At 42.8% G+C, this 12,520-nt stretch overlaps 1 long non-coding RNA gene across 1 annotated transcript; it reads left to right on the top strand.

The window, feature by feature from the left end:
• Positions 1 to 212: 212 nt before the first annotated feature.
• LOC120979540 lies at positions 213 to 3,262 on the top strand. Its single transcript, XR_005774315.1, has 3 exons — positions 213 to 351; positions 879 to 885; positions 3,252 to 3,262. It is a non-coding gene; the product is annotated as an uncharacterized LOC120979540 (long non-coding RNA).
• Positions 3,263 to 12,520: the final 9,258 nt, after the last annotated feature.

Below are 12,520 nucleotides of genomic sequence, written 5' to 3' on the forward strand. Positions count from 1 at the left end.
AAATCTTTTTCCCACGATATCAACGGTGTAGATTTATTGAAGTTGTCTTTATTACTGAGCTGGGAGTATAAAGGGCGAAGGGTTTTTGAGATTTGGGTAGGTATTGACCATATCTCTAGTAATTGTCTGTTGATGGATGGTAAAGTGGGGTTTTCAGTTAGGAAGTGCCTGATTCTAAGGTATTTGTAAAATTCTGTGTTGGGAACCTTATATATGCTGTGTAGACATTCGAAGGAATTCAGGCTATCAGTCTGATAAAGTTGGGGGATTTCTGTCAGGCCATATCTTCTCCATGCTCCTACACCCAAATCAGGGATAAGATGGTCAAGGACCGCTAATGGGGTTGGATTCGTATTGGAAAGAACCTCTTTGCTAGTGAGGGTATGATATTTTATCCAGCAGCTTAGGGCATTGGAGGCAAGGAAGGACAATTTAGGACTAATAAACTTTTCGGATAACGAGGCTATAAGTACGGCTTTAAGGTTACCCCCTATCACTTCTGTGGAGTCAATGTGAGTCCATTGTTTGGAGAAGTCTAACTTCCACCAACTCTCTAGGGGACCTATTTGTGACGCTAAATAGTAGTCATAGATATTTGGTAGGCTAATGCCTCCCATTTGTTTCCTGGTGTGTAGGATTTTGGATGCAATTCTAGGCTTTTTGCCATGCCACAGGAAGGCGTTTAGTACCTTATTGCATTGCGAGAAGTATGATATAGGGAGTTTGATGGGTAGGACCCTGAATAGATAAAGGAGTTTAGGTAATGCGAACATTTGAAAAGTGGCCAGTCTACCAATCCAAGACACTTCAAATTTATCATACTGGTCAAGGTCTTTTTTAATGCTAGATAGCAAGGAGGGGTAGTTAGCTAGAAAAAGACTATGGGTTGAGGAGGTAAGGTTGATACCTAGATACTGAATTTGGTTAGGTTGCCAATCTAAAGTGAATTTTTCTTGAAGATGTTGAACTGTTTGGGGGGACAAGTTAATGGGTAGGGCTTGGGATTTGGAAGAGTTTAGCTTGTAGTAAGATAGTTGGCCGAAGTGAGTGATAATGTCTAGGGCTGAGGACAGGGAGGATGTAGGGTCTGTAAGCGTGAGTATTACATCATCAGCGTACAAACTCAATTTATGATTGCGGTCAGCTATCTGTACGCCTGATACTGTCTTCTCCATTCTTAGGGCTTGGGAAAGGGGTTCAATGGATAAAATGAACATTAGGGGGGAGAAGGGGCATCCCTGTCTGGTTCCATTGGGACAGAGACCCATTTACCCAGACCCTAGCAGATGGGTCTTTATACAGGGCTTGGATAGAGGCAAGGATAGGACCCTCTATCCCCATTTTGGCCAAAACCGCAAAGGAAAAAGTCCAGCAAATGCGGTCGAACGCTTTTTCCGCGTCGAGCGTGACAAAAAGCGCCGGGGTCTTGCTTTTTTGGATATGGGAGAGAAGATTCAGTACCCTTCTAGAGTTTTCCTGTATCTGGCGGCCTTTGACAAAACCAACCTGGTCGGAGTTCACTAATAGAGGAATGAGGGGGGCCAATCTGGATGACAGGATTCTGGCAAAAATTTTAATATCTGTGTTAGGGCTCTTTCACACTTGCGTTATTGTCTTCCGGCATAGAGTTCCGTCGTCGGGACTCTATGCCGGAAGAATACTGATCAGGATTATCCTAATGCATTCTGAATGGAGAGTAATCCGTTCAGGATGCATCAGGATGTCTTCAGTTCCGGTACGGAACGTTTTTTGGCCGGAGAAAATACCGCAGCATGCTGCGCTTTTTGCTCCGGCCAAAAATCCTGAAGACTTGCCGCAATGCCGGATCCGGGATCAATGCCCATTGAAAGGCATTGATCCGGATCCGGCCTTAAGCTAAACGTCGTTTCGGCGCATTGCCGGACCCGACGTTTAGCTTTTTCTGAATAGTTACCATGGCTACCGGGACGCTAAAGTCCTGACAGCCATGGTAAAGTGTAGCGGGGAGCAGTATACTTACCGTCCGTGCGGCTCCCCGGGCGCTCCAGAGTGACGTCAGGGCGCCCCAAGCGCATGGATCACGTGATCACATGGATCACGTCATCCATGCGCATGGGGCGCTCTGACGTCATTCTGGAGCGCCTGGGGAGCCGCACGGACTGTAAGTATACCGCTCCCCCGCTCCCCGCTCCTACTATGGCAACCAGGACTTTAATAGCGTCCTGGGTGCCATAGTAACACTGAAAGCATTTGGAAGACGGTTCCGTCTTCAAATGCTTTCAGTACACTTGCGTTGTTACGGATCCGGCAGGCACCTCCGGCAACGGAAGTGCATGCCGGATCCCAACAACGCAAGTGTGAAAGAGGCCTTAAGGAGGGATATGGGGCGGAAATTTTTAGGATCATCAGTTAGTTTGTTAGGTTTTGGTATAGTCACTATTAACGCTTCGAGCATCTTTTTGGGGAAGGATCCCAGTTCTCTGCCAGATTGAAAGGAGAGCAACATGTGTCTGGAGAGCTGATCAAAAAAGGCTTTATAATAGGAGTTTGATAGGCCGTCTGGGCCTGGGGATTTGTGTGGGGGGAGTTTTTTAATAATGGCTTTAAGTTCTTCTGTGGTCATGGGGGCATTGAGAGTTTGTAATTGGGCAGTAGTCAGTTGTGTTAGGCCTAACTTATCTAAAAAGGCATCAATGAGATCTGCTTTTGGTGGTGAGACTCGTTCTTGGGGGGCTAAATTATAAAGGGAAGCATAAAAGTCTCCAAAAGCATCTGCTATTCCCATTGGGGATAGTATTTTCTTCCCAGAGGAAGGGTCTAGTAGATAGGGAATTTTAGCTTTAGCCGCTCTTTGCTTTAGACGGTTAGCCAACAAACGGCCCGCTTTGTTATCCTGAGAATAAAAGTTGGCCTGTGTTCTTTTTAAGCTAAATTCATACTTATGGAGGAGACAGGCAGAGAGTTGGGACCTCAATGATTTGAGACTATCTGAGTGTGTAAAGGAGACTTGAGACTTGTTAAGGGTCTCAATTCTTTTTATCTCATTTAGTAACTTGTTTATTTTTTCTTTACGTTACCTCTGGAGTCTGCTACCTATTTTAATAAAGACACCTCTAATGAACGCCTTGTGGGCGCACCATAGAATAGATGGGTTACTAACTGATCCATCATTTATGTGAAAGAATTCTGTTAGTTCAGATTTAAGCTCCTGAGACAGTTCAGGGTGGTCTATAACATACGTGTTATTTCTCCATGGAGAATAAGGTTTGGAGAGATGGGATTCCTTCAGGAATAGGGAAATCGGGGCGTGATCTGACCATGTGATGTATGGATGACGAGATCGTGTTTGCAATCACTGACCTGCTGGTTAAGAACATGTCAATTCTGGAGTAAGATTGGCAAGCCGAGGAGAAGAAAGAGTAGTCTCTTTCAGAGCCATGCTGTATTCTCCAGATATCATATAGGTCTTCCTGCAGGAAGAGAGAATTAATAGCTCCAGGGGTCTCTCTGGAGGGAGTTGTGGTATCTACTCTCGGGTCTAGTGTGGAGTTAAAATCACCGCTCCAGATCACATGGCCAGATCTCAGCCTACGTACTTTTGTAGCTAGACGACGAAAAAAGGAACATTGATGTCTGTTAGGGGCATAAAGAAAAACCAATGTATAATCCACATTATTAATAGAGCAAACTAAAATTATATATCTGCCATTAGGATCCAGCACTGAAGACTTCAAAGAAAAAGCCACTGAATGGCTTATGGCCACTAGAACTCCCCTTTGTTTTTTGCAGAAGTGTGACTGGTAAATGTGGGGGAACTTAGGGTGGTGGATCCTGTGGCCATCCGATTAGAGCAGATGGGTTTCTGTGGCACAGAAAATGTCGCATTTCAGCTCACGGATTTCCTTCCACAACATGGATCTTTTAAAAGGGCTATTCAAGCCTTTTACGTTTAAAGCTGCGACTTTTAGTACCATGCTGCAGGAGGAAATGGTAGGTCTGAAAGGCGAATCCTAAATATAGTGAATATGGAGATATAAAACTGATCCAGGTCACTTGAAAAAATGATCCTTATCCCTTGACCCCTCGGAGTATCATCTAGTAGTAATTGTAGAGGAATTGTAAAATAACAGCAAAAAATAGGCTTAGGGAATAAACAGAAAAGAAGGAAAAAACTATAACAGTGGAACGACACCTGAAAGCCATCAGGCACCATTGTGTGGGCTTGTGAGGCAGTTCTTGCCTAACTGACTGCCCGAGCCCTAAACAGAATCAGGTAACGATTCAACAAGTTAACCTATTACTGGTCAGCGATGTGGTCTACGCCTGGTCGGGATCGTCTGCCAATCCATTGTAATGGGTTCTGGGCCTTTTGCTTGAAGGTCAGGAGAATCTTTAATGGAAATGTTCCATCCTTCTAATAATTTTCTTCCTGAGTCCAGGGAAAGCACTGCATGTAGAGTTCCTTAATGCTGGATCAGAACTTTGGTGGGGAAGCCCCATCGATAAGGTATGTTGTGATCGCGTAAAGCAGCAGTAAAGGGGGCTAAAGCTCTTCTCTGTTGAAGGGTTGGGGCAGATAAATCGGCGAAAATTTTGATCCCTTCATGCGGAGCAGGTAGCGGGCCTTTCTTTCTAGCTGCATTCATCAGTAGTTCCTTTATGTGGAAGAAATGGACCCTAGCTAGAACGGCTCTAGGAACAGAGTCGGGAAGATGTTTTGGCCGGGCCACTCTGTGTGCTCTGTCTAGAGTAAGATCTTTATCGCTCATGTTTATCAGGAGCGACCTCATAAGATCCAGAATATAGGCCTCCAGCTCTTTAGGTGGTATGTCCTCCGGTATACCCCTAAGCTTGATGTTGTTGCGGCGGGACCTGTCTTCTAGGTCCACCACCTTGTTTTTGAGTCTCTCGACTTCAGCTGTAAGCTCTTCGTGGGCATCTACAAGCTGGTTATGCGATGCGGCGAAATCCCCCATTTTAGACTCTACATGAGTAATCCGCTTGTCCGCCTCAGTAATGGAGGCGTGCAGAGGAGACAGCAAGGCCGCTATTTCTGTATGCATGGAGCGGCTGAAGGCTACTAACATCTCCTTTATCATGCTGCCGGTCGCTAGATCATCCGTAGTGGGGAAATCTGCTAGGGACGGAGCGCTCTGATCACTCACCCCTGCTGATCCTTGCGTGTCGTCTTGAAGCCGTGGCTTCTGCTTTTGCGGGCTCTGGCAGGGAGAGACGTCCGTGCATACCTGGGAATCAGGAGGACTGCTTCGGTCTGGTAAGCGTGTCTCAGGCCGGGCTGGGGGAGACTCGTCTGCTGGAGAGGAGTGGGTAGAGGAGGGTTGAGAGGCTTGCGGGCTTCTCCGCTGTACTGGAGTATTCGTTGGAGAGTCTTGCTCTGCAGATCTCGAGGAGCGCGTGGAGGTAGGCGAACCCGCGCCATCTTGGTCTTTTATCCTCTCCACGAAGAAGTCCAGCTTCCCTTGCTTCTTAACGGATCTTGACCCTCTAACCATCTTGGGTATAAGAAGGGATATCTTTATAAGAGTTTTAGGCGGTTAAAACAAGTGTCAGCTTGCTGTAGCTTTGCAATCGCTTGGTAGGGCTCGGGAGCTCACAGCTCAAGCGGCCATCTCTCTCGGCTGGCAAACCACGCCTCCTCACCGGCCATTTTTTACACATTTTGATTTCAAACTACTTACCACACATTTGGGCCCCTAGAATGCCAGGGAAATATAACTACCCCACAAGTGACCCCATTTTGGAAAGAAGACACCCCAAGGTATTCGCTGATGGGCATAGTGAGTTCATGGAAGTTTTTATTTTTTGTCACAAGTTAGTGGAATATGAGACTTTGTAAGGAAAAAAAAATAAAAATCATCATGTTCCGCTAACTTGTGACAAAAAATAAAAAATTCTAGGAACTCGCCATGCCCCTCAGGGAATACCTTGGGGTGTCTTCTTTCCAAAATGGGGTCACTTGTGGGGTAGTTATACTGCCCTGGCATTCTAGGGGCCCAAATGTGTGGTAAGAAGTTTGAAATCAAAATGTGTAAAAAATGACTGGTGAAATCCAAAAGGTGCTCTTTGGAATGTGGGCCCCTTTGCCCACCTAGGCTGCAAAAAAGTGTCACACATCTGGTATCTCCGTACTCAGGAGAAGTTGGGCAATGTGTTTTGGGGTGTCATTTTACATATACCCATGCTGGGTGAGAGAAATATCTTGGCAAAAGACAACTTTTCCCATTTTTTTATACAAAGTTGGCATTTGACCAAGATATTTATCTCACCCAGTTAGTTAGTGGAATATGAGACTTTGTAAGAAAAAATAAATAAATAAAAAAAATCATCATTTTCCACTAACTTGTGACAAAAAATAAAAAGTTCTATGAACTCACTATGCCCATCAGCGAATACCTTAGGGTGTCTACTTTCCGAAATGGGGTCATTTGTGGGGTGTTTGTACTGTCTGGGCATTGTAGAACCTCAGGAAACATGACAGGTGCTCAGAAAGTCAGAGCTGCTTCAAAAAGCGGAAATTCACATTTTTGTACCATAGTTTGTAAACGCTATAACTTTTACCCAGACCATTTTTTTTTTACCCAAACATTTTTTTTTTATCAAAGACATGTAGAACAATAAATTTAGAGAAAAATTTATATATGGATGTCGTTTTTTTCTCAACAGTTTACAACTGAAAGTGAAAAATGTCATTTTTTGCAAAAAAATCATTAAATTTCGATTAACAACAAAAAAAGTAAAAATGTCAGCAGCAATGAAATTCCACCAAATGAAAGCTCTATTAGTGAGAAGAAAAGGAGGTAAAATTCATTTGGGTGGTAAGTTGCATGACCGAGCAATAAACTGTGAAAGTAGTGTAGGTCAGAAGTGTAAAAAGTGGCCTGGTTATGGTGTTTAAGCTATAGGGGCTGAGGTGGTTAAAGGGGTTGTCTCATCATGGACAATGGGGGCATATCGCAAATGATATGCCCCCACTGTCTTATAGGTGCGGGTCCCACCGCTGGGACCCGCACCTAGATAGAGAACGGAGCCCCGCAAGTAAAAGAGGGTGCACTGCGCATGCGCAGCCGCCCTCCATTCATTTTCTATGGGGCCGACGAAAATAGTCAAGCGCTGGCTTGGCTATTTCCGTCGGCCCCATAGAAGTGAATGGGAGCAGGGGCCGCGCATGCGCGGAACACTCCCATTTACTTCTATGGGGAGTCGGTTTGGTGGTGGCCGGACTGGAGTCTTCCAGCCACCACCTTGCGGGGCTCCGTTCTTGACCTGCACCTATAAGACAATGGGGGCATATCCTAGCGATATGCCCCCATTGTCCATGATTAAACAACCTTTTTGATAGGAAAAATAATATGTCTTAATTGCTGTTCTGCGGTCAAGTTACATTGTACTACAGTCATTTAAGGGGTGTATTAATAGAAAAATATGTATGTCCTATTAGCTGTTCTATGGTGATTTTTGATTGTATACTTTTTTTTGGGGGGGGGGGTGTATTAATAGGAAAAAGAATACATCCATATTGCCATTCTGCGGTGAAGTTACATTGTACTACAGCCATTTAGGGGGTGTAATAATAGGAAAGATATGTACGTCCTATTAGCTGTTCTGCGGTGAATTTTGATTGTTATATTATTATTATTTTTGTGTATTAATAGGAAGAAGTAAGTAGAATCTAACGTGCTTATTAAAACAATACCTTTATTATTTTAAGGGTTATGGAGCAATAAATTGCTCAAGTGATATCCTATATAGAAGAGATGGATACTCATTAAAATACTCCTACTATAAATAGGATAGTAAGTTAAGGGGACAGAGCCAATATTACCAAGGCAGGGGGTGATTAGGTTATTACAGAGGGAATAAATATCTTTACCTGGATAACCCTATAGGTCTAAAAACCTGTGCACAGGGATACCCCCTGATGGTGGAAGTACCCTGCCCCCGTACCTATGTCTATCTATTGCCCTAGTAAAGCCCTACTCAAAAAATAGATATAATATAGATCCATTAATCAAAACAAAAACAAAAAGCATAAAGATGTCTATATGTTTGTATATTCAAGGAAACTCCAACGCGTTTCATCTGCACCCGGCAGCTCATCAGGGGGTGATATAAAGTAAATAATCGTAGGGAATAACAAAAAATAAATAAAGAGATAAATAAAGATAGTACTTAGCTCCCATGGGTAGCCTGTTTGATATACTGATGATGAAAGAAACTCTGTCATTAGATGATTAACCTGTAACCAAAAAGAAATGGTGTAGCAGGCTCCAATATACAAGCCAAAGAACGTCTGATAGTATATATGGACAAAGGATCCCAGCAGTCGCGTCTTTGTGAATCAAATGTCTTTTATTCCATAGACCAGGACCAGGTTTCGGCAATGTGCCTTCATCAACAGGTAATCCAAATACAAACTTAACAGACTATATATGCTCTACAGTCACCGCCCACAGGAGCAAAAGTCCATCCCATAAGGGAATGGCCAGAAAGTAACAGGTGTAATCAATTTAATAATAGACAAACCAAAGCAGAGAAAAAAGCATCTAGATAGATATTTCATCTTACATTTGTAGATAATACTCTTGTATAACTTTCAAATTTTCAATACCTGAGAAATAAACAGCAAAATATTGTAAATATATAACAAAATTATTATATTACAGATACATAACCTCATATTCCCTATTGAGGCCTCTAGGGTGCAATGTGTCCAATGTATGGATCCAAAAGGCTTCCCTCCGTAGCAACATCTTATTAATGTCACCCCCCCTCCGTGGTCTAATCACCTGCTCTATAACCTGGAATTTCAGTTGGGCAATAGAATGTCTGCACTTTTCAAAGTGGCTTGGAATGGGTAATAATAAATTTTTTGTTCTAATGGTCGATTTGTGTTTGTTAATTCTGTCCCTCACTGCCTGCATTGTCTGACCAATGTACAACAGACCACAAGGGCATTTAATCAGATAAACAACATTTGAAGACTCGCATGTAAAAAAACCTTTTACTTCAAACGGATTCCCGGTGTGTGGATGATAAAATGTAGGGCCCTTTATGATGTGTGAACACTGGAGACAATGCAGGCAGGGGAACGTCCCTTTACGCGGTGTTGATAATACACTTTGACGTAACCGATGTTTAGTGCCCCCTAAATCCGCTTTCACTAGCATATCCCTGTAACTGGGGTTCTTCCTATTACAAATCAGGGGTAAACTTTTAAATTCTGAGACCTCTGGATAGGCCTTACCCAATAAATGCCAGTGTTTTCTTACAATATTGTCAATATATGCATTAAAGGGGTGAAATTTATGGACAAATGCTATCCTAGCATCATCCTTTTTCTTATGTTTAACCCTCACTTGACAAGCACCACTGTTCGTTAATACATCTAAGGGATATCCTCTTTCTCTGAATCTAATAGTCATTTCCCCCAGCCTCTGATCCTGTAAGAGCGGATCCGTAACAATCCGCCTTACCCGCTGATATTGAGATTTAGGTATAGACCTTTTTAAGGAAGGGGGGTGTGCACTCGAATAATGCAAAATACTGTTTCGATCCGTTTCCTTCCTATAGAGGTCAGTGGATAATTCACCTTCCTTGTTTTTTTTAACCAATGTATCCAAAAAACTGACTTTATCTCTATCGCATGTCATTGTAAACTGTAGACCTTCACATGCTGAATTCAGATGATCCATAAACGCCACCAGGGTCTCACGTGGCCCCGCCCATACGCAAAAAATATCATCAATAAACCTTTTCCAAATCAAAATGTTCTCAATATATAATTCATTGGTATATACATATGTTTCCTCAAATGAAGCCATGAATATATTTGCATAGGGCGGGGCCACGTTTGACCCCATCGCGGTCCCACGCTTCTGGAGATAATAATTATCCCCAAATAAAAAATAATTCTCTATCAGAACAATGTTCAACAGATGTAGAAAAAAATCACGTAAAGATGCAGTGTATTCACTAGTCTCCAAAATCTTAGATACCGCCTGGATCCCCTCCCTGTGGCTAATCGACGTGTAAAGACTCACAACGTCGATAGTCACAAGGAGGCTATCCTCAGGAATATGGCCCAAATCATTAATCAGTCGTAGAAAATGAGAAGTATCTAATAGAAAAGATTTAGTATTCCTAACAAATGGTGTCAGGGCTTTTTCTAATACTATGGCCAATGGACTAAGAATAGAATCTACTGAGGACACAATAGGGCGTCCAGGGGGATCTATAAGGGTCTTGTGCACTTTAGGTAAAATGTATAATACCGGGGTGATGGGGGATTGCTTAATCAAGAATCTACTCATGTCTGAGTCGATCGTACCGGCTGTTTCAAAATGCTTAACCATAGTGACAATTTTCTCTTTAATTCTCCAAACTGGATCTCTATCAAGTAGTTGGTATGTTTGAACATCAGACAGCTGTCTCAAGACTTCATTAATATATTTCTCCCTATCCATCACCACAATCGAACCCCCCTTATCAGCAGGTTTTATCATAAGAGTATTGTCCTCCATAAGAGCCCTGATCGCTCTTTTTTCTTCCATAGTAATGTTTGGAGTCATGAATAGTCCACCATGCTTTACCTTGTCACAATGCTCTCTTATTTCTTTAAGTATTAATTGTGCATATGTCTCCACCGGATGGTACGTCTTCGGCGGCATGAATGTGGACTTATTACTGAGTCCCAGATCTTTCAAATGCAGGCATGTATCAGCTGGTACAATGTCAGTGCGTTGAACAGGCAGAGACGATTGCGCAAAATGTGCTTTCAGCCTCACTTTTCGAAGAAATTGTTGTACATCTATGTCCATTTGAAAACTGTCAAATCTGGGTGAGGGACTAAACGACAGGCCTTTTTGCAATGCCTCTACTTGCTGGCTATTGAGACATCGGGACGATAAATTTATAATCAAAGATTGACTCTTACCTGAGACCGAGTCTGTACTTGATGCGGTCCCGTCTCCGATACGATGCCGACGGTGTTTGCGGCCTGCTCGCCTGTGTCTCCTCCGCCGCGCGGACGCCGTCTGCCTTTCTGAAAAGGGCGCATCTCGCGTGCGCCTGTTGATTCGTTGCCAGAACTTGACGTGAAAGATCCTGATCTCGCGGGTCTTCTGAAACCTGATCGCTGACGAAATGACGTGTCCTGCCATCTGTAAACCTTGTTCAGGTGATAATCCTCGCAATCTCGTAGGAACTTGGATCGTTTCCTATCTTCTGTCTCTCTTTTATAAGTTGCAATGTGAGTGTCGACAGTTTCTTTTAATTTATTAAATTCCTCAGAGGTTAATGAATCTCGCAACTGTTGCTCCGTAGTTGCTACTTGCTCAGTGATGTCACCAATCGCCTTTTGAATGCGATTAATCGTGAGTAAGATCAAGTCATATGAACATTTATTAATGATACGTTCAAAGTCCTTGCAATATTCACTGTCCTCAGCAAAGAAGGTTGGACACAAATGCACTCTGAGACCTCTTGGAATTCTATTCACTTTATAGTATTCGGCTAGTGTGGCCGCATGAAGTTCATAAGAGGTCAATCTTCTAAGTTCTCTCTCTAAATGACGTTTTTTCAATTCGCTTGTAGGAATATTAAGAAAATCCGATGTTGATGTTACCTGTGAGAGGATCCTGTCTGCTTCAGCAGTATCAAAGCTCAATGTAGAAGCTGTAGAACTCATTTGGAAATGGTGGTGCACGGTTCCAAAAAATTCAAATTTAGATGTGGGGAAACCAGCACTCACTCAAATGCACGCTGCACGGGAGAGGACGTAAATCCACAGTAATATGAACAAAGGATCCCAGCAGTCGCGTCTTTGTGAATCAAATGTCTTTTATTCCATAGACCAGGACCAGGTTTCGGCAATGTGCCTTCATCAACAGGTAATCCAAATACAAACTTAACAGACTATATATGCTCTACAGTCACCGCCCACAGGAGCAAAAGTCCATCCCATAAGGGAATGGCCAGAAAGTAACAGGTGTAATCAATTTAATAATAGACAAACCAAAGCAGAGAAAAAAGCATCTAGATAGATATTTCATCTTACATTTGTAGATAATACTCTTGTATAACTTTCAAATTTTCAATACCTGAGAAATAAACAGCAAAATATTGTAAATATATAACAAAATTATTATATTACAGATACATAACCTCATATTCCCTATTGAGGCCTCTAGGGTGCAATGTGTCCAATGTATGGATCCAAAAGGCTTCCCTCCGTAGCAACATCTTATTAATGTCACCCCCCCTCCGTGGTCTAATCACCTGCTCTATAACCTGGAATTTCAGTTGGGCAATAGAATGTCTGCACTTTTCAAAGTGGCTTGGAATGGGTAATAATAAATTTTTTGTTCTAATGGTCGATTTGTGTTTGTTAATTCTGTCCCTCACTGCCTGCATTGTCTGACCAATGTACAACAGACCACAAGGGCATTTAATCAGATAAACAACATTTGAAGACTCGCATGTAAAAAAACCTTTTACTTCAAACGGATTCCCGGTGTGTGGA

Source organism: Bufo bufo, chromosome 9 (genome assembly GCF_905171765.1).
Source record: "Bufo bufo chromosome 9, aBufBuf1.1, whole genome shotgun sequence".
Lineage (NCBI taxonomy): Eukaryota > Metazoa > Chordata > Amphibia > Anura > Bufonidae > Bufo > Bufo bufo.